General features: G+C 36.2%; 1 long non-coding RNA gene across 2 annotated transcripts in view; it reads left to right on the forward strand.

Moving 5' to 3' along the window:
* LOC123334037 overlaps positions 1–24,198 on the forward strand; it is a 217,264-nt gene that overhangs the window by 82,931 nt on the left and 110,135 nt on the right. The window contains exon 1 of one of the 2 annotated variants that reach the window (XR_006551780.1): positions 11,721–11,791. The exons of the other annotated variant lie outside the window; for it this stretch is intronic. This is a non-coding gene — a long non-coding RNA (uncharacterized LOC123334037). Of the gene's footprint in view, positions 1–11,720; positions 11,792–24,198 lie in introns of those variants that run through there. 2 annotated transcript variants of the gene reach the window in all.

Raw genomic sequence — 24,198 nt, forward strand, 5'->3', positions numbered from 1 at the left:
TGGCAACCCACTCCAGTATTCTTGCCTAGAGAATCCCGTGGACGGAGGAGCCTGGTGAGCTGCTGTCCATAGGGTCGCCCAGAGTTGGACATGACTGAAGTGACTTAGCATGCATGCATGCATTGGAGAAGGAAATGGCAACCCTCTCCAGTATTCTTGCCTGGAGAATCCCAGGGACTGAGGAGCCTGGTGGGCTGCCACATATGGGGTCTCACAGAGTCAGACACAACTGAAGCGACTTAGCAGCAGCAGCAGCATATACCGTTATATATGTGGAGGCTTTCCTGTTGGCTCAGCAAGTAAAGAATCCATCTGGAATGTTATATATGTGTGTGCATAATTTTATACAGTTCAGTTCAGTTCAGTTGCTCAGTCATGTTTGACTCTTTGCAATCCCATGGACTGCAGCATGCCAGGCCACCCTGTCCATCACCAAATTCCGGAGTTCACTCAAACTCATGTCCATTGAGTTTTGCATCAGTGATGCCATCTAACCATTTCATCCTCTGTCATCCCCTTCCCCTCCTGCCTTCAATCTTTCCCAGCATCAGGGACTTTTCAAATGAGTCAGTTGTTCGCATCAGGTGGCCAAAGTATTGGAGTTTCAGTTTATACATATATCTATATAAAGTTAAATAATCATATGTAGACATTAAGACATGGACTTCCCTGTAGCTCAAATGGTAAAGAACTTGCCTGCAATGCAGGAGACCAGGGTTTGACCCTGGATTGGGAAGTTACTCTGGAGAAGGGAATGGCAATCCACTCCAGTATTCTTGCCTGGAGAATTCCATGGACAGAGAAGCCTGGTGGGCTGTAGTCCATGGGGTTGCAAAGAGTTGGACACAACTGGGTGGCTAACACACACACAGACATTAAGATAAATAAAAACGGAAAGAAGTTGTCATCAGCAGATTTTATTTGAAGGATATACACTAACAGACAAGTTATCATAGATTAAAGGCAGGAAGATATGATTACAAAAGAACAAAGAAAGGTCAAATATATGTGTTAGTTGCTCAGTCGTGTCCGACTCTTTACAACCACATGGACTATAGCCTTCCAGACTCCTCTGTTCATGGAGTTCTTCAGGAAAGCATACTGGAGTGGGTAGCTATTCCTTTCTTCAGGGGATCTTCCCAACAAGGGATCAAACCCAGTATCCTTCATTGCAGATAGATTCCTTACCATCTGAACCACCAAATAAATAATGACTGTCTAAAATAATAGTAATGATAATTTTGGTTTTTAAATAATATATACATATATGTATATATTACATTAGCATAAAGATGGATGGTAGTCATTGAAAGTAAAGTATTCAAAAGTCTTTATGTTATCATGTAAATGGTAAAAGTATAATTTTTAAGTCTTTAATAGTTCTGTATAACATTTTGTATTATCTTTGGTTTTCCCTATAATGAAAGTAAAATGTTTCACTAAGAAGATAATAAAACAAAAAATCCAAAAGGCTATAATAATACTTAACCCAAAAGAAAGCATAAAAGGAGTCAAAGAGTAATCTTGAATATTTGGGACAAATAAAAATAGGAAGAAAGTCTGTAGAGTTAAACTCAAACATTTCAGTAATTACATTAAATGTAAACATTTTAAATATTCCAATTGAAAGATAAAGATTATGCAGATGAATTAAAAAAAAAATCCTATTTTCTGCCTTAAAAGAAAATTCTTAAATACTAAGGAAATGTGAAAATTGAAAACAGACATATATGCAAGCCAGCACTAACCAAAAAATAACTGGTTTCACTGTAGTGGTATCAGGTAAGTGAAAAGTGTCAGTTGCTCAGTTGTGTCAGCTCTCTGTGACCCCCATGGACTGTAGCCTGCCAGGCTCCTGTCCATGGAATTCTTTAGGCAAGAATACTGGAGTGGGTAGCCATTCCCTTCCCCATGTGATATTCCTGACCCAGGGATCCAACTGGGGTTTCCTGCATAGCAGGCAGATTCTTTACTGTCTGACCCACCAGGGAAGCCCATTAGGTAAGGTAAGCTTTCAAGCAGAAAGTATTACTGGAGACAAAGAGAACATATTATAGTAACAAAAGGATCAGTCCACTAAGAATATTTAACAGTTTTTAATTTATGTGTTACTACTATCATAGTCTCAAATACATAATGCAAGAATTAAAAGAACCATAAGGGGAAATAGATAAACACACAAATTGAAGAGTTTTAACAGTCATCTCTCAGTAAATATAAATATAGGAAAAAATGTTTTATAAACAGACATACTATATATTTTCCATTTTAGATTGTTTTAGCTTTTAAGCTTTAAATTTGTTATTTATGAGCCATTTGCCAAAACTTAAGTAAGTACAATGAGCCAGACTAAGATATAGAAGGAAAAATGAATCCTTTTCTTTAAGGAACTCACAAAAGAATGGGTAGATACAATATAAATAGATTATTGCATTACAGAATAACAGAGTTACCTTGCAATGGAGATGTGGGGAAGAAGATGTAGGATTCAGAAAATGTACTTAACTTTATCTTGAGATGTGAAGAACGATTTCATGAGTGAACAGAGCCCTGAAAGAACACTAAAGCCCTTCAAGAAGGGACATTATTTCTTATTCATTTTGCATTATCAGTGTCTAGCACACCTGAGAACAGTTTTTCACCTGAAAAACAGAATAAAGAATGATCCAGGCAGATACATGTTGCCAAGAGAGAGCAAAGGACCTGCTGGTTCTGTGCAGGTTTTATGGAGCCTGTAAAAAGATTAGATAGGAAAGGTAAGTTGGCAACTAGGTGTAAAGTAATTCAGATGACCATGACCTCTGTATGACTTGAGGTTCTTCCTGAAAATAACAAAAGGCAACAAAACACTTCAGTTATCTTTTTGATAGAAAGATTTTATAGTTTAAGTGTGAAAAAAAAAAAAAAAGAGGATCACTTATCTATCAAGTATTGACCCAAGAAGAATTTGTGGAAATATTGAGTATTGTCTTGTAGAGCTTAAGAAGGTAGTTTAATAAGTATGTTTAAAATGTTCTCTATTTGGAAATGCCAACATTTTCCTTTTGTGCAGTTATTTAAATAATATGAAAAATTTTTATGTATTATATGTAAGCCAAATTTTTCACTGAAATTGTTTGTTGCAGTTGTTTGAACAACAAATATATTAAATATGGCCTGATTCAGAGCTTGTATATTCTTGTCTTAAAGCTAAATGTGGATTCAAAAGAAAACTGACACCTACGGCAAATATCATCCTAAAAAGATATTTTAGAAGAATATTATACCATGATTTTACTTTTACTAGTATAGGCTTTCTGGTAAATAATGTGGTTTTTAATTAAATGACCATTTTTTGTCCAAGTAATATATCTCTTTTAACATAAATAATTGCAAAACAATAGTGGAAAAAAATGAGTCTATCTAGAGTTAAATAAAAGTTAAATAAAAGTCATTGGTGACATAAAGATAAAAATATACCAAAATCTTAACCAATAGGAGAGGAAATACACTTTAACACAGGAATGTCTTTTGAAGAAAGATTTTAAAGGAAATATTGTAAACTATTCCATATTCAAGGAGTATATACAAAATCACTACCTGGATTATAATTGATGAAGTCACATGTAATGAAAAATTTTGACAGTATTTAATTTTGTAGTTTAATGGAAATTTTCCAAACATTTGCAAAGATCTACAAAGTTATTAGAGTCAAGTATATTTATACATGTGATGGAGTTCAAGGCATGTTACCCCCATATATGGCACTTTCCCATATTGAATTTAAAGTTGAAGGAGTTTGAGAAGCAGGAAGCAGGTTTTGACCTCCTCCCCCTGTACCCTTTTTCTCTGAAACAGGTCATAAAACTCTCCTATGAGAGAAAGCCTGCCTATACCAAGGAAAGGAGCATCCTTGTCTCTGAAGACAAACAGACAGAAAGGAGGATCCTAACAAACAGGACTCTGTAAGTTTCCCCCAGTTTACTCCATTTACTTCTTACTCCTTAACCTGCCATATTTACTACTGCCTGCTCTTCATCAAGGCCCTGGTGGCTCAGATGGCAAAGAATCTGCCTACAATACAGGAGACTGAAGTTTGATTGTTGGGTCAGGAAAATCCCTGGAGAAGGAAGTGGCTACCCACTCCAGTATTCTTGCCTGAAGAATTCCATAGAGAGGAGCCTGACAGTGACACTTTCACTTTCACTCTTCATCAAACAGCATAAAAATGCACAAACAGCATAAAAATACACAGGAGAAGGCAATGGCACCCCACTCCAGTACTTTTGCCTAGAAAATCCCATGGATGGAGGAGCCTGGTGGGCTGCAGTCCATGGGGTCCCTAGAGTCGGACACGACTGAGTGACTTCACTTTCACTTTTCACTTTCATGCATTGGAGAAGGAAATGGCAACCCACTCCAGTGTTCTTGCCTGGAGAATCCCAGGGGCGGGGAAGCCTGGTGGGCTGCCGTCTATGGGGTTGCACAGAGTTGGACACGACTGAAGTGACTTAGCAGCACGCTTTACTGTTGGAGAAGGTAATGGCAACCCACTCCAGTACTCTTGTCTGGAGAACCCCATGGATGGAGGAGCTTGGTAAACTGCGGTCCATGGGATCGCTAAGGGTCGGACATGACTGAGCAACTTCACTTTCACTTTTCACTTTCATGCTTTGGAGAAGGAAATGGCAACCCACTCCAGTGTTCTTGCCTGGAGAATCCCAGGGACGGGGAAGTCTGGTGGGCTGCCGTCTATGGGGTCGCACAGAGTCAGACACAGCTGAAGCAATTTAGCAGCAGCAGTAGCAACTATTTCTAAGGAGAGTTTTATTTCCCCGTGAAGGCTCCAGGGTCATGTAAAACTTATGCTAAATAAGTTTGTATGTTTTTCTTCTGTTAATTTGACACTAAAAGGATTGAGAAAAAATTTCCTGCCCTGCACATAAAGAAACATGTATAATGGGGAAGAGGAGAAGAAAATGTAACAAAAAAGAATAACAAAATTAACCAGTTTTGAAAATAATGTTACATTTAATTCTGGTCATAAATTATGACTACATCCTATAAATATATTAATGCTTCTTATAATAGGATATTTGGACTTCCCTGGTAGCTCAGATGGTAGAGAATTGGCCAGCATGCGGGAGACCTGGGTTCAATATCTGGGTTGGGAAGATTCCCTGGGGAAGGGCATGGCAACCCACCCCAGTATTCTTGCCTGGAGAGTCCCCATGAATTGAGGAGCCCGGCGGGCTTCAATCCATGGGGTTGCAAAGAGTCGGACATGACTGAGCGACTAAGCACATAATAGTATATTTAATTACCTGATAAACTGTAATGGCTACTTCAATAATCTACAATTTTTAAGTTTCCTAAATATTCATTTACATGATACACTGTAACAGCTCTAAGACTTTTCAGTCTATTGGACCACTGACATGAAATTTACAAAATTGTTAAATACGTATTTACATGATGACTGGGAAAGCTTTTATACAAAGTCAATGATCTGTTTCTTCAAAATGCTTGAGAATATTTACAAAAGATCAGTTTTTTCCTTCTTCTTCCTTTTTTTTTTTCAAACAGCTCTCAGTATGTGTTTCCTTTCGTGCAGAACAGTTATGTCCTGTTTGTCGTTAATGTGTGAAACACAGGTTAGCACAGTAAGTTTTAATGTGCCTGGTGGAGATATCATATTAGTAGGACAATATCTCCTTGTGTAAATAAACAAAAATGCGTATTTATCTGAGAAACCATGAAACTCAGATTTGGGTCCATCACTTTTGTCCCTCCAAATAGGAAAAGGAGTACGTCAAGGCTGTATATTGTCACCCTGTTTATTTAACTTATATGCAGAGAACATCATGAGAAACGCTGGACTAGAAGAAACACAAGCTGGAATCAAGACTGCCGGGAGAAATATCAATAACCTCAGATATGCAGATGACACCACCCTTATGGCAGAAAGTGAAGAGGAACTCAAAAGCCTCTTGATGAAAGTCAAAGTGGAGAGTCAAAAAGTTGGCTTAAAGCTCAACATTCAGAAAACGAAGATCATGGCATCTGGTCCCATCACTTCATGGGAAATAGATGGGGAAACAGTGGAAACAGTGTCAGACTTTATTTTTCTGGGCTCCAAAATCACTGTAGATGGTGACTGCAGCCATGAAATTAAAAGACACTTGCTCCTTGGAAGGAAAGTCATGACCAACCTAGATAGCATATTCAAAAGCAGAGACATCACTTTGCCAACAAAGGTTCATCTAGTCAAGGCTATGGTTTTTCCTGTAGTCATGTATGGATGTGAGAGTTGGACTGTGAAGAAGGCTGAGCACCAAAGAATTGATACTTTTGAACTGTGGTGTTGGAGAAGACTCTTGAGAGTCCCTTGGACTGCAAGGAGATCCAAACAGTCCATTCTGAAGGAGATCAGCCCTGGGATTTCTTTGAAAGGAATGATGCTAAAGCTGAAACTCCAGTACTTTGGCCACCTCATGTGAAGAGTTGACTCATTGGAAAAGACTCTGATACTGGGAGGGATTGGGGGCAGGAGGAGAAGGGGACGACAGAGGATGAGATGGCTGGATGGCCTCACTGACTCGATGGACGTGAGTCTGAGTGAACTCTGGGAGTTGGTGATGGACAGGGAGGCCTGGCGTGCTGTGATTCATGGGGTCGCAAAGAGTCGGACACGACTGAGTGACTGATCTGATCTGATCTGACTTTTGTCCCTCAGCATACTAGTCCTTAACTCACACACTAAAACAAATCCAGCTAATCAATATTCATGAAACTATTTAAGCATTCATATATACCACTGCCTGTGTCCATCAAATTGTCTTTCTTGGAATCCTTTTGGGACATTATTTTTATGTTTATTTATCTAATATTTAATTATGATTTATGTTATAAATATTTCTTTGTCTGTCACCATTGGATTGTTTCTTTAATCCAACATCTGCCTTATTTGTTTGCCAGGCCCTATCTTCCTACACTAAATGATAAATAATTATTTGCTATATCTTTTTGTTATATTAAAATGCTTTTAGTAAATTACCAACAATTGTCCCCATAATATCAATTTAATTTTCTTGTATTAAATTATTCAAAATGCCAACCTGACACTTTGTGGTAGAAAATGTAGAACTACATATTTTGTTGTTGCAGGTAATAATAAATATGGAGAGAGAAGATGTTACCTTCTTTTATTTTTAAATGAGAATGTTAAATTAGTTTGACCAGTTAAAAGATGTAAATTATTCTTTATTTCAGATGGGATTTTGGTGACTCCATATGTTCTATAAAGCTTTAGGAAAGGGCCACACAACACAGTGTATTTTGCTTGCTGAATTTTTTTCTTTCAATCATAGTTCAATGAAAAGGTTGACTGTTTGCTTTTTAAAATCTGTTGAAGATTTTTGAAATATATCAGCAGTTCTCTTTATTGTGTTATGAGTTGGATCCATAGTAAGACATGAAATAAAGATAAGGCCAGAAAAACGTTTCTTAACATTTTTCATAGTAAAAGTATTTATTTGTATTTGAACACCTAAATCATTATATATATAGGAAATTTCATTTATACTATTTTATACTGAAATTTTATTCCTCTTACTATTTTTCAATATCAGCTAACAGAATTATTTTGGCATTCAAACATTTAATGCAGAAAATGATCCAGTCGCTTGAAGATTTTTATGTCTTTTGTTTTTTTCTGAGTTACAGTAACATCTGTCACAATTAGGGAGGCTTAGGAATTAAATGCATAAACCAATATTCAATAGTGCTTTAAAAATAAAAGTGTATTTTTTAGAATGTATAAATAAGTTTAATTAGGCCTCTGAATTTCTAGAGGCAGAACTGCTGATCTTTTGAACTGTTTGTTGATAAGCGTCTTGAAGCAGGTCAAAATTTGCCATGTAATTATTTGGCAGTATTCCTATACATGCATTTTGGAAAAGTGTAAAATTGACTCTTATATCTCCTCCTCTGGGTGGTAATAGAACTTGTAGCATTTGAGAAATGTGTTACATTTGTCAGTCAGGACCTTCTTGTCTCTATTTTATTTCAACTCTACTAAGGAAAATAAATGTGGCCATTCTGTTTCCAATTACAAAAACATTTCTACCATGGTTATGCAGCTACTTTTTTCATTCTTATTGAATAGTTTCATTTTCATTTTTTAAATTTCTTTCTTTCGTGTTCTGGTAGGCATGCCAGAAAACCAGGAATGGAAATAAAAGAAGTTATTTCATCCAAATTATAATTCTAAAAAACGATAATTGCATTTCCATCAATTCATTTTTCATGTGATTTTAAGGAGGGTGGATTCAATCTGTGGTAGGCTGATGCTCAGACCTGTCCAGTATCTAGGTTTGTCTCTTACACATAAGCAGTTCACCAATCCTTGGGTGGATTCAGCATAAAAGTAGACCATTACCTTAAGCCAGAAAGGATTTTTTAAAGTACATTGCTTTCTGCTGATAAAGGAATTCTAAGACTTTAAATCCTGCCATTATTTATGTACTACACAGCCCATGAAGAAAATGATCTGCCATAGTATTAAGGATGAGATAATACATTCTTTAGCTTTAAGGTAACAAAATAAAAAGGCGATGACCTTTAACTAATAATCTCTTGCAAGAAAGGTCAATAACTGCCAGGGAAAAAGACAGGTTTTAAGTCTGTTACTGAATTAGAAAAAATCAAACTTTGGAAAGGTTTTGTATATTTTGTCAAATAGAAAATAGGTCTGAAGTTACATTGAATATTAATAAAGTATTTAGTGGTGCATATTTTAGTGATTGAGTTTAAGAATTCAGATAGTAAACCATGATATTGAATATTAACAAATAATTAAAAGTAAAATTGCAAGAATAAAAGGAAAGAACCTTAAAAATAATCTACAGATTTTTCAGAATAGAAAAAATACTCAGCACAAACCAGGATTAGGTAACAATTTAGGAATTTATGAACCAACATTAAGAAGCAAACAGACTCATATTTAATTAGATTTCTTTCACATCAATAGAAAATTTCCATTTCTAAAAGTTGGTATAACTACCATTATAAATATAAGAACCAAAATTGGTTTTAAATTTTAAACATTTAAGTCACTTTGAATTCTTTGACGGTTTAAAGGAATATGTTCTTAAAGTAAAATAAAAAACCTTATGTGGTCATTTGAATGGCAAGCTATACCACATGAGCTTCTGTGTGACCCAAAAAGAAGAAACAAATGTAATCATAAGACTTTCAAATAGGCAACCTATCATTTTGAAAACTTTTCTATCTTTTCAAAGATATGTTAACAATGCCATATTAATGTTCTTCAATAATTATACAACATAGACTCATTCACTTTCACTTTCATGCATTGGAGAAGGAGATGGCAACCCACTCCAGTGTTCTTGCCTGGAGAATCCCAGGGGCGGGGGAGCCTGGTGGGCTGCCATCTATGGGGTTGCACAGAGTCGGACATGACTGAAGCGACTTAGCAGCAGCAGCAGCAGCAGCATTCAGTAGGTTCCCACCTAAATTCAATGCCAGACCAGACACACTGCTTTCTTACACTAAAAACAAGAAATATGTTAACTCAAAATATTACCCCCTTTTTTTATGGCATCTGCTATGATAGTCTGTACTGAATTTATTGTTCATCTAACTCAAAAACTCCTTTTGGATGCCTGGTAATATTTAGTTCCCTATGTCTTTCAAATATTTGTAGATTGATATATTATAAATGTTGATAATGTGTTTAACTTGCAGGATTACCTTACAACTTTAATGTTTTACTAATTATTTTTTATTTATTCTTTTGATTAAAATACCATCTTTTCCAAATTTAATTCCTAGAGTTTATTATCAGCACAAAACAAATATACTGTTTTTTAATATTAATTATTAATTAATCCATATTACAATATTCTCCTATATTTTTATTCTGTAGGTTTTGGGGGTTCCTGTTTGCAAAAATCACACTTAACAATTATATTCTTTCTATATCTATGTTTACATATGTGAGATCATACTATTTCTTTACTACTACTACTAAGTCGCTTCAGTTGTGTCTGACTCTGTGCGACCCCATAGAGGGCAGCCCACCAGGCTCCCCCATCCTGGGATTCTCCAGGCAAGAACAGTGGAGTGGGTTGCCATTTCCTTCTCCAATGCATGAAAGTGAAAAGTGAAAGTGAAGTCGCTCAGTCGTGTCAGACTCTTAGCGACCCCATGAACTGCAGCCTACCAGGCTCCTCCATCCATGGGATTTTCCAGGCAAGAGTACTGGAATGGGGTGCCATCGCCTTCTCTGATTTCTTTTCTAGTCTCATAAAATTGAAATTAATCAGATTTCCATCTTTTCTACTGTTGAATATAGCTTAAACAGTAGTTAAAGATCTACAAATCAATTAAATATGAGATAGGATTCAGCTGTGAAACTGTCAGGTGCCCATGCTTGTTTTAAGGTTGATCTTTAGTCATTTTCCGGAGAAGGCAATGGCACCCCACTCCAGTACTCTTGCCTGGAAAATCCCATGGACGGAGGAGCCTGGTAGGCTGCAGTTCATGGGGTCACTAGAGTCGGACACGACTGAGCGACTTCCCTTTCACTTTTCACTTTCATGCATTGGAGAAGGAAATGGCAACCCACTCCACTGTTCTTGCCTGGAGAATCCCAGGGAGGGGGAGCCTGGTGGGCTGCCGTCTCTGGGGTCGCACAGAGTCGGACACGACTGAAGCGACTTAGCAGCAGTAGCAGCAGTTAGTCATTTTTTCATTTGTTAAGGCCTTTTTGAGTTTTTTTTTTACATCTTCTTGAGTTTATTTTAGTAATTTAAATTTAGCTAGAAAGTCACTCCTTTTCTTTGGACTTTCAAATTTGTGTTGAGAGAGTTAAGCATGGTGTTTCCAGTGTAGTTTTTGGTGCATCTTCTTTTGTATGACTGTATAGTTTCTCTACCCTTCCTTTCATCGTGAGATCATCTGTGATTTATCTGTTTTATCTTTTTAAAAAAATTACATTAACCAAATTTTGTATGAATTTTATTTCCTACCTTATTAGTTTCAGCTTTGTGTATATATTTTCCTTTCCTTTTTTTTTTTTAAGTAAGTGAAATAAATCTTTTAACACTTTCCTATGAGTACAAATTTCACTGTGAACCACAATTATGGTATCATAAATGACAATTTTCATTTCTTTCAGAGGATTATAATCTTTATTTCTATTTTAATCTTAACTGCATGTGATGAAATGCTTCATTTCCAGTAGTTCAGAAGTTATATTTAATTGTACTTGACTATCATCAGAAAATAAAAGTTATATAATGATCTTTTTTATTTTTTTGGCTTGGTAAGATATTTTTTAATCCAAATACATGATTGACTTATGGAGTTGGTGATGGACAGGGAGGCCTGGCGTGCTGCAATTCATGGGGTCGCAAAGAGTCAGACATGACTGAGCGACTGATCTGATCTGATCTGATATATATGAAAATGCACAAATTATTAATACTGTATGGTCAGCCATTTCAGATGGCTATTCTCTTGCTGTCTGTACTTCCCCTGCTCGATGAGTTCCTGCCTCACTCACCTGATCATCCAGTCTTCTTAATTATAGGGCTCAATCAGTAACTGCCCCACAGGCCTTTGCCCTCTGCTGCAGCTGCTAATTTCCCTGGAAATTGACAAGTAAACCTGACTATCATTTCCTCCTATAAATGCTAGCTTCTTTCTCCCCTAGTAGTAAAGACTGCTGCCATGTCTTGGTCACTGTCTGCCCCATATGGTATGGTGTTACTCCAGGACACTTTGTGTAAGATTCCCCCTTTACAATAAGTCATTGATGTCTCTCTCATTGTCTAGGCTCTTTCTTCCGTCTTGAGGCTGGGTAACTACAAGGCTCGAAGGCCTCCTGGGTGATAGGTAACAATACAGCTCAAGGCAGCAATCCAGAAGTTGCCTTTGAGCTACCTCAAATCTCCACCCTAAATGCCAGAGGTAACTATTAACCTGGCTTCTATATCATAATTTAGTTTTGCCTGACTTTGACCTTGATATTAAAAGGAGACAGTATATCTTTCTTAATGATTATTCCCTCATATTTATTATATTAGATTAATCCATGCTGTTTTATGCTATTGAAGCTTATTCATTATTACTGTTGAAATATATAGGGTTTTGCGGTTGGAATATATCCCAGTTTATTATCCTTTCTAGTATAGATGGATGTTTGTTTTTTTCCCCAGCTTAGAATGATTACAAAAGTGATCTTCTAAATAATTTTATATGTGTATTTTGGTACTCATGTGCATTCATCCTTTTAAATTAATATTTAGAAGTGAACTTTCTAGGTGACAATGTCCAATTATAGTTGATTATCTCAAACAGCTTTACAAAATAGTTATTTTTGTTCTCATAGCAATGTATGCATTCCTCTTGCTCCTTATCCTCAACAATATCAATATTGTCAATCTTAATTTTAGCCATTGTAGTAGCATGTAGATGTATAAAACTGTGGGCTTCATTTGCTTTTTCCTTCTTATCCATGATGTTGAGAACCTTTTCATAGTTTTATTAACTATGTGGATATACTTATTGTGGAGGATGTGTTCAAGTTTGTTCCCTAATTTTGTACTGAATTGACAGTCTTTCTTCACTAATGGGTAGCAGTTTGCTGTTTATTCCCGGCAGAAACATCATTAGATACATAAACTGCAAGTAGCTTCTCTTATTTTCTGATTGGTTTCTTTTCTTCTTTGTAATAGCTTTTTAATTAAACCTTTTTATTTTGAAATAATTGTACATATTCCCATGAAGTTCTAAGAAATAATATAGTATCCCATGTACTCCATACTCAGTTTCCCCTTTGGTAATGCTTTGAAGAACTATAGAATAATAACACATCTGGATACTACCATAGACACAATCAAAATACAGAACATTTCCATTGCCACAAGGATCTTTAATGTTTTCCTTATATAGCCACACCCACTTCCCCTCCCTCTAGCCCCTCTTTAACTAAGGACAACAACTAATCTTTTCTCCATTTTTATAATTTTGTCATTTCATGAATGTTCTGAAAGTTGGATCATACATCATATTTTGAATTTGGCTTTTTTCATATGGTACATTTTTCTGAATATTCATTTAGGTGCCAATAGTTCACTTAATTTTATTGCTGAGTGGCATTTCATGGTATATTTGTACCACAGTTTTGTTTTTTAAATCATTAGCCCATTGAAAGATATCTGTGGTTGTTTCCAGTTTGGAGATACTAAAAACAAAGCTACTATTTGTATCCCTATACAGGTTTTGTTTGTTTGAGGGGATAGTAAGTATTCATTTCTCTGAGATAAATACCTAGGGGTGAATTACTGGGTTGTGTGTAGTTACATATTTCATTTTTTTAAGGAAATTGCTAAATAATTTTCCAGTGTGGCTAAATACTGTTTTACATATTGCATTCCTACAACAATGCATGAGTGATCTAGTTTATCTGTGTCCTTGCTAACATTGTATATTTGGTCAGTATTCTCTAGTCTTTCTGATAGATATATAATAATATCTAATTGTGGTTTTAATTTGCATTTCCCTAATGGCTAATAATTTTGAGCACGTTTTAATGTATTTAACCTTTGTATGCTATTAATACCTTTAGTAAAATATCTTCACATCTTTTGCTCATTTTTTATGTGTGTGTGTGTGTGTATGTGTGTATATATATATATGTGTGTAGTGTGTGTGTGTGTGTATATATATATATATATATATTTTTTACTCCTGAGTTTTGAGAATTTTTATATTTGAGATAATGGTCCTAATCAGGTATGTGGTTTGACAATGTCTTTTCCCATTCTAAAGCTACTTTCTCATCCTATTAACAGGATCTATTGCAGAACAAAATTTTACAATTTTGACAAGGGGCAGCTTATTAGTATTTCTACATATGAATGATGCTTTGGTACCAATTCCAAGGACTCTTTGCCTAGTCCTAAATTTTAAAGATATTCCTCCTTTTTCCCGAAAGTTTTATAGTTTTATGTTATAATTTTAAGTCCAAGATCTTTTTGTTCAGGGAATGATATTTCTTCCCCTATGGATGTCCAGCTGCTTCAGTATCTTTTGTTGAAAAAGTGATCTTTCCTTCACTGAATTGCTTTAAAAGTTTAACTTTGTAAAAACCATTTGAATTTTTATGGGGGTCTGTTTCTGGGTACTCTGTGTTCTCTTGACCTGTATATCTAGTTCTCTACCAATACCACAAAGTCAAGGCTTCTGCAGGGCTGGCTTCTTCCAGAGGGTCGACGGGAGGGTGTGTCTCTCACTTCTTTCAACTTCTGCTGGCTGCTAGCATTCCTTGGTTTGTGGCCGCAGTACTCCAGTCTCTGCATTCATTGTCACCTTGCTCTCTGTGCTTCTGTCATCAAACTTTTCTCTGTATTCATCTTGTTAAGATACTTGTGCTTACATTTAGGGACCACTTGAGTAATTCAGGAGAATCTTCCCATCTCAAGATAGTGAACTTCTTTGCAAAGTTCCACTTGTCATACATGATAGCATTCACAGTTTCCAGGGTTTAAAATCTGGATATCTCTGTGGGTCATTATTTTATCTACCACATGTAGTATGATTTGTATATTATATGATTAACTCATTTTGAGTGTGAAATTCCATGAGTTTAAGTAAATTTGAGTTGTACAACAATAAGCAACAACAATTTAATTAGAACATTTCCTTTACTCCAAGAAGAAACTATATGCCAGTTTGCAGTTATTCTTTTTCCCTGCCTCCAGTGCCAGACACTATCAAATACTAATCTACTTCTTTCACTACAGATTTAGATATTTATTTATTTATTTATTTTTTATTTTTTTAAATTTTATTTTATTTTTAAACTTTACATAACTGTATTAGTTTTGCCAAATATCAAAATGAATCCGCCACAGGTATACATGTGTTCCCCATCCTGAACCCTCCTCCCTCCTCCCTCCCCATTCCATCCCTCTGGGTCGTCCCAGTGCACCAGCCCCAAGCATCCAGTATCGTGCATCGAACCTGGACTGGCAACTCGTTTCATACATGATATTTACATGTTTCAATGCTATTCTCCTGGAATTTAGAAAGATGATAACAATAACCCTGTGTACGAGACAGCAAAAGAGACACTGATGTATAGAACAGTCTTATGGACTCTGTGAGAGAGGGAGAGGGTGGGAAGATTTAGATATTTATTTTTAAAATTTATTTTATTGAAGTATGCAATAAAGTTTACAATGTTGTTTTAATTTCTGCAGTACAGCAAAGTGATTCAGTTATATATGTGTATATATATATTCTTTTTCATGTTCTTTTCTGTTATGGTTTATCTCAGGATATTGAATATAGTTCCCCATGCTATAAGTAGGACCTTGTTATTTACTTATTCTATATATAATAGTTTGTATCTGCTACTACCATACTCCCAACCTATTCTACACACCTCTCCCTTGGCAACAGGTCTGTTCTCTACATCTGTAAGTCTGTTTAGGTTTCATAGACATAGACAAGTTCATTTGTGTCATACTTTAGATTCCACATATAAGTGAAATTATATGGTATTTGTCTTTCTCTTTCTGACATGCTTCACTTAGCGTGACAATCTCTATTTGCATTTATGTGGCTGCAAGTGGCATCATTTCATTCTTTTTTATGGATGAGTAGTGCTCCACTGTATATATTTACACTTCTTCATCTACTCATCTGGCAATGGACATTTGGGTTGTTTCCATGTCTTGTCTATTGTGACTAGTGCTGCTATGAACATAGAGGTGCATGTAACTTTGAATCATAGTTTTGTCTAGATATATGTCCAAGGGTGGGATTGCAGGATCATATGGTAACTTTTAGTTTTTTTGAGAAAGCGCCATACAGTTTTCTGTAGCGGCAACACCAATGTACATTCCCACCAACAGTGTATGCGAGTTCCCTTTTCTCCACACTCTCTCCAGCATATGTTATTTGTAGACTTTTTGATGATAGCCATTCTGACTGATGTGAGGTGATACCTCACTAGAGTCTTGATTTTCATTTCTCTAATAATTAGTGATGTTGAGTATCTATCTCTTCATGTGTCTGTTGATATCTGTATGTCTTCTTTGGAGAAATACCTGTTTAGGTCTTCTGTCCATTTTTTGATTGGGTTGCTTGGTTTTTTATCACTGAGTTGTGTAAGTTGTTCATCTATTTTAGAAATGGACAAATTTAACTATTTTTATATGAACATTTCATATAAATGCAATCATATCGTATATGTTACCATATATGTTACCTTTCATCTGGCTTCTTTCACTTAGCATAACATTTTGAAATTCATTCATGTTACATTATGTTTCAGTAGCCTTTCTGTTTGACTGATGAATTATATTCTCTTGTGTGGATGCATCATATTTTGTCCATCCCATTCACCATTGATAGACATTTGCATAGTTTTCATTTTTTTCCCCATTATTTAAAATGCTCATGTGAACATTTAACGTACAAGTTTACATTGTAGTAATGTATGATCCCCAAATCTCAATGGGATATAGCCCCAATGGTTTATTTTATTTTATTTTTTTGTCACTTTTCACAACTGCCATGTCTAGGATGCAGCTTTGCTCCATGCTATCTTTATTCTAGAATCCAGGCTGACAGAGTAAACCCTAGCAAGCCCATGTTGTGGCAAAGGAATAAAAAGGCAGGGTGGACCATGAGCTGGCTCCTAAAACTTCTACTCAGAAATCACACATTTTACTTTACATACATGTCATTAAGCAAAGTACCACAACACCTCTCCTTACATCAAAGGGGCCAGGAAACATAATGCTTCTACTAGGAAGGGGAACAAATATATAACCACAAAAGTGTGAGCCACATAAACTATCTTACCTAGCAAAATTGTAACACTAACTAAAAATTAATTTATCTCTAAATTTTCATACAAACAATGATTGATGAACTATGATTCCTTCTAATAAAAGAGTGTTAGGAAGTATTAGAAAGAATGAGGAGAATATCTATGAACTGATATATCTGAAATCATTTCATATATTGTGAAAACAAAGCAAGCTGTATATTGTGAAAAGAAAATACTAAAGTGTATCTCCTGTACAGTATCTGTTATATAAGAAAAAAGGAATATAAGAAAGTATTCATTCATTCACTTATCTGTGCAAAAGAAATGTGAGACTGATAAGCCATAACTAATTATATTGATTATCTGAAGATGTAGGTGGGTATAGGTTAGAAAGTATTAACGAAATGATAATGTTTCAATAGGGATGAAGGGAAAATGGATCTTCTGTATTTGTTTATCACTCTGACATTTAGAACCATTGAAATGGTTCACATTTCACAATAATAAATATTCTAAGTCAGCTAGGAGGTGGGAGAAACCTAAATGCACTACAAAGAATAGCATGTCAATTTATTTGTATCATAAATGAATAACATAAACAAAACTAAGTAGGTGGGAAGAAAACAACTAAACTAACTTTGGAAAACGGAATTTCAGCTGTACAGTGTAAAGCTAAATACAAGGGTACTATATACAAATATGCTCTAGTTAGTACCCACCCCCCACCATAGGGGATGTGAAATAGCAATTCTGAAACTACTTTATGACTTAAAAAGATTAAGTAAATCCATTTTGAACAATGAGAGGTAAATCTTTCACTATGGGGGAAATAAGTGACACATATTGAAAGCGAGAATGCTAAAATCAAACCTGGAGCATTAAATCAGAATCAGAGGTGTCGGTATGAACTCATGGCTGTATACATACACAAAACATATGATATAGAAATAAATAATAAGTTTCCTAGCTCTGTCCATTGACTGGGCCTTCAAGTAGTGTGTACAACTAACAAGCAGATTTTGGTTTCTAAATATCATTTATTAATAAAAGGAAGAAGGGATAATTGGAAAAATGACTGATTCCAGAGATGAGGCAGGGAAAATACATGAGTCTGAAATATGTTGTGATTCCAAAAAGTGAATAAGTGCTCAAGAAAGGATTGAGGCATGTTGGGATAACCTGAGGAGCCAATAGCCAAAAATGGAACAGTTTGATCAGCAGTATAGATATAGTATTTCATTAATATAATATTTCATTGTATTCAGTTCAGTTCAGTCGCTCAGTTGTGTCTGACTCTTTGAGACCCCATGAATTGCAACATGCCAGACCTTCCTGTCCATCACCAGTTCCTGGAGTTTTCACAAACGCATGTCCATTGAGTCGGTGATGCCATCCAGCCATCTCATCCTCTGTTGTCCCCTTCTCCTCCCGCCTTTAATCTTTCCCAGCATCAGGGTCTTTTCAAATAAGTCAGCTCTTCCCATCAGGTGGCCAAAGTATTGGAGTTTCAGCATCAACATCAGTCCTTTCAATGAACACCCAGGACTGATCTCCTTTAGGATGGACTGGTTGGATCTCCTTGCAGTCCAAGGGACTCTCAAGAGTCTTCTCCAACACCACAGTTCAAATGCATCATTGTATTCTATAGAATATATTCTATATACTATTTATTTTATATATTATGTGCATTCTATATCCTTCAGGTTTATATCCTTCAGATATAAATAATTGACTAAATAAATGTGGGAATTAGAGGCAAGAATCATTGAAAGATGATGCTAAAGTTAGTGGGCAAAATTATAATGGTATATGGGATCTATGCTTAGACTCAAAATATCCCCACACATGGTTCTTTCTGCAAGGATGGAAATAACAATGCTATAGTGGAGAAATCTGGCAGACACCAGTTAAAACAAGAAATTAAAGTCAGCGCCACAACTAGTAAGTGATGTTGATATCATATACCCCCTCATATGATGGCCTGAAAAGGGTGCAACTTCATTCATATGGTATTTTTGGCAAAAATACATAACCTTAATCTGATCCTTAGAAAACACCAGACAGATTCAAATTCAGAGACCCTGTACAAAATAAATGTCCAGTAGCATCAAAGTTGTATAAGACAAACAAAACAAGCATTATGGAACTGAGGTAGACCGTAGGAGACTAACAGGACATGACAACTAAATGCAAGGTGGGATCCTGCATTGGAGCCTCTTCACATTCTTGGTATGTGCTCCCATAGGGCTGAACCTGACTGAAGAAGTACTCTGACTAGTCTCCTTTTAAGATTCAAGACCAGGAACCTCAGGTGTACTTCGAATACTGTGCAATAATCATACCATGTTCCATCATTCATTTACTTCCTCACCCGCCTCAATGAACATTTCACTTTATTCTCTCCTCATCTAACATACTCTACTTCCTCTTCCTCTTTATTCTTATTTTATCATCTTGTCCCAGCTGGTTCAAGTGGTAAAGAGCCCACCTTCCAGTGCAAGAGATGTAAGCTACTCAGGTTTAATCCTTGGGTCGGGAAGATCCCCTGGAGGAGGGCGTGGCAACCCACTCCAGTATTCTTGCCTGGAGAATCCCTTGAACAGAGGAGCCTGGTGGGCTACAGTCCATAGGGTTGCAAAGAGTCAGACATGACTGAAGCGACTTAGCACACACAGAGGTTATTTCACTAGGAAATCAAAATAACCAGAAAGAAATTCCCAATGTTCACCTTGGCACCTGGTATCATCTGGTCTCATACGGTGGCTGCTTTTTTGTTACTAAAGTTGGACTGATTATGATCTTATTTAATGCCAAACACTTCTCTCATAGTATAAAATTCATTTCTTCTTACCTCTCTAGTGCATCATTCAACTTTCCCATTTCATTCCTGTATCATTGTTTTCTCTCTCTGCTGCATCCTTGTTATGAGACATTGTCTTGCTAATTTGCCTTAAAAAATCATGTTGACACAGACACTCATCTATTTTTCTGCTCCACTTTACGGCTAAATCCTTTGAAAGTATTGTCAATATTTTTCCTTTCCTCTGACCATTGTCCATTGAATCCACTCCAATATTGATTTTGCACCTAGCGCTCCATTAAACTTCTTCTTGTCATGTCAGCAGTAACCTCTACATTGCTAAATCCAATACTCAATTAATAGCTATTGTAATACTTGACCTGTTAGCAATCAAGTCAATCTACCTTCACCCTTAAGAACTTTTTTCTTTTTTTTGGACTGGGTTCCCAAAACTACAAAATTATGGCTTTCATCCAGTGTCATTCCTAAAGTCAAACTTTGGGGGTGCCCATATTCAATCCTTCTGGCCCTTCTTTTCTATATTTGCATCACTCTATAGATGTTCTCATTCAGCTGTATGTACTTAAATATTATCCATATGCTAATCATTCCCAAAGATATATCTCTGGCCAGGACCTTTCCTTTGAATTTCAGTCCAGTATATCACTGACTGCCTACCTAATATTTTAGATATCAAATAGATCTCTGAAAGCTAGCATGTCCATTTTATTACTCCTCCAAGCCCACTTTATCTAATGCCATTATGATTCCAGTTATTATCAGCTTCATATTTCTAGTTAGACAAGTCAAAAAACTTGAAGTCATGTTTGAATCTTCTCTCTTTCTCACACCCCAAATCCTACTCATCAGTAAATCATGTTTGATTTTAACATTTTTTACCACTTACTATTCTAGTGGAAATTACCAGAACTTACATTATGCCAAGAGCCTCCTGATTTTCCTGAGCCTACCTTTCACACCTACCACCTGTTTCTACACTGTACAGAAATCATTTCTTTTAAATTATAAGTTAGATTGTATCACTTTTAGTTAAACCTTCCAATAGTTCTCGATTTCATTTAGAAAAAAAATCAGAAATCATCAAATGGCATAAAAACCATATGTATCCTCAACTTAATATCTCTTTGACTTCATCAACTACTGTACTCTCTTTGCTCTCACTGGCCTTTTTGCTGTTCCTTGAATGTATCAGGCACAGGTCTTAAGACTAACTGCTTATTACTTTTCAAAAGGATTTCTCCCATGTATCTTCATGACTCCTTTCATCACCTTCCTAAAGAACTTATCAGAGTTATGGCCATTCCATTTTAATTTTCAGAGCTTCTAACACAGTGCTTTGTGCTCCTTAAACTAACAATATATGCTCTAACAAAATAATAATATTGTATTTGACATGTTTATTGAAAGTCCTTCCTTTACCTGCAATAGAATGTAAGATTAATGAGGATTGTTTATGTATTCCCTATTGTCTCTCTACCATGCAAAATAGTACACAGTAGGTGCTCAGTAAATATTTAATCACTGCATAAATGAACAATCTCAGTTTCAACCTCAGTAACATAGAATGATTTATGCCTGAGCTTTCTTTCCAGATAAAACAAATGTTCTTTGTAAGATACAAAACATTGAACAAATGAGTGATAGTAGTATATTCTTCAACAGCTATGAATGTAATCTTCTGAAATAGCTTATTCATTATTTTATCTTTAGACCAAAAATATGTCTCATGGAGGTGGATGACATAATGCAAAAGACTAAAATTAATAGCTCAGTCTTTAAAGACTTTTCCAAACACTATTCACTTTCAAATATTGAAAATCATATTTTAATCAAGTGTATATGAAATGAAGTTATCCTTCAAGAGAAGAATATGGCCAGTAAGAATTTCATTCCAAATAAGAGCATGTTTGCTGGTTCTAGGGGTTATGATGTGTACCTAACCCCTACATTAGGATGTGTGTTCATATGTGAAAGTGTCATTAGTCGCTCAGTCATGTCTGACTCTTTGCGAGTCCATGGACTGTAACCCCTCAGGCACCTCTGTCCATGAAATTCTCCAGGCAAGAATACTGGAGTGGGTTGCCATGCCCTCCTCTAGGGGAATCTTCCTGACGAGGGATTGAACTTGGGTCTCTGCATTGCAGGCACATGCTTTACCATCTGAACCGCCTGGAAAGCCCAGGTTAGGGTACAGCTTTCAGCTAACCTAAAAGCCTAGGATGTGACTTTTGAAAGCCGCAATTCAAATCAACCACTAATGATAAAAGTAGACTTTCTTTTTTCAAATCACTTTATTACTTTGCACCTTCTCTCTTTTCTTGTTTCTACTTTTATGTATATATCAAGACCAGACAGACCTACTCATGGTATTTCTTACCTTCAAAATTACTTTAGGATAGATAAATATCCAAAGCCATGTAGTTTTCTCTTTAGTAAAAAAAAGAGAAAGCTTTTAGTCCTTGAAGATTTATATTTTTTTGATAGCGTTAGAATACAATTTTATATTGCTCATAGTAGCTTACCAATTATTTTCTTAAAGTCTTTAAAGATTTCCCAAACTATAGCAAATGCACTTAGGCTACAGAGACATCAAAATGTATAAAAGAGTCAACTCCTGGCTGTAGGCAAACCTCAATTTAGTATGTGAAAAGAAACACTGTGACAACCGATGTACTGAAGAAGATAAAAGAGTAGTCACTAAGTAGCACAGCTTTAATGAACTGACCCAGAGTATAAAAAAATAATTAGACTCATAATTAGAGAGTAGTAATTCATACCTGAAATTATATGGAGTTTTTGGTTGAATTGATGCAATACTTGAAATGCAATCCAACCTTCACTGTCGTTGTGAGCAAGATAAGACCTAAAACTTATCTTCCCTCAGAAGCAGCACTGACTATGAAAAGTGCCCTGTGTAAGAGCTCATTTTTAAAAACAAAAATTTTAGTTCCCAGATATTAGCAGTTGAGCTAACAGTAGAAATTGGCCTGTTCCTTCTACCCTGCAAATATCAATACTTTCTGCTATGGGGTATCTTAACTATCCAATGAGACAGCTTAAAAGTGCACCAAAGTTAAAAATATCCATTTTCATTGGGCAAAGTCATTTAGTAGACATCATAAGTAGTATAATGAATTAGAGAAATCCCGGAGAAGGCAATGGCACCCCACTCCAGTACTCTTGCCTGGAAAATCCCAGGGATGGAGGAGCCTGGTAGGCTGCTGTCCATGGGGTCGCTAAGAGTCAGACATGACTGAGCGACTTCACTTTCACTTTTCACTTTCATGCATTGGAGAAGGAAATGGCAACCCACTCCAGTGTTCTTGCCTGGAGAATCCCGGGGACGGGGGAGCCTGGTGGGCTGCTGTCTATGGGGTCGCACAGAGTTGGAAATGACTGAAGCGACTTAGCAGCAGCAGCAGCAGGCTGTTCCCACTGAAATCACTTGAGCCTAACATGAAGTTCACTCAGATACCAAGTCATTCCTAGGAGCTCAGAGAAAAATCTCAAAGAATGTGCAGGCTGTTTGGGGCAACAAAATTACTATTAGCAATTAATGGATAGAAGTGATCTCATTTTCATACCTGAAGTAAAACCACCAAAGAATTAGATTTTGCTTTTAACATGTTCTTCATACCCAGCTGATTTTTTGTTTCTTATCTCCTATTTCTATTCCCTGTTTCATTCTGCTAAATGCATGATTCCATCATTAAGCCAGCATCTCCTGAGTTCCGACTATGTGCCAGGTACACAGATCAGTAAATTATGAAGCATGTGTTTTCACAGGGATCTTTGCTAACTCCATATATCTATTACTATGGGGCACTTCACACTGTTCATTGTTTATGATGATTAATACACTCAATGCTCACAACAACCGATGGATGTAGGTATTTGATCATCATTTTATAAATAAGAAAACATCACATCAGACAGTGTAGAGCTGGCTTTAAGCCCAGTCTTCCTGACACAATGACAAGCCCCTCTATGACCAAATTACCACACTCTTTCAATATGGACCTTCTACATTCCCCACCTTCAGAGCTACTCCACGTTGTTTAGTTTATCCACAAAGCTTCACCCTTTTGTCCTTGATGATGAGCTGATGGTGAGCTCCAGCACTGAACCTTTTTCTCTCTACAATAGTCTCTATTTGTTTCAACTATACAGATCTCTTTATAAAGCTCTGGAAAATCTTCAGTCTCTGCTAGAGAATACAGGAATCACTAATAGAGGAGCTGGTTAGGATCCTTCAAGGAGGCAGCAAGAGGAAGGAAGGGGAGTATGACCTTTAAGTGAGAAAGAAACAGCTGAGACAGGTAGGGATGAGAAACATGACTCAAAGGCTGGAGCAGGATAGAGAAAAGATATTTTTAGTGACAATTTGCAGGTGTTCCATTGTATCTTAAGCAGATCTGGATTATAAACAGGAGAAGTATAAAATCAGAATTTTTTTTTTTAAGAAAAAACAATGACTGCGTTCTGTTTGTACTTGTCTTCAGCATGTGCTTCAGAGTGGATGCAG

This window comes from Bubalus bubalis, chromosome 1 (genome assembly GCF_019923935.1).
Source record: "Bubalus bubalis isolate 160015118507 breed Murrah chromosome 1, NDDB_SH_1, whole genome shotgun sequence".
NCBI classification, from domain to species: domain Eukaryota; kingdom Metazoa; phylum Chordata; class Mammalia; order Artiodactyla; family Bovidae; genus Bubalus; species Bubalus bubalis.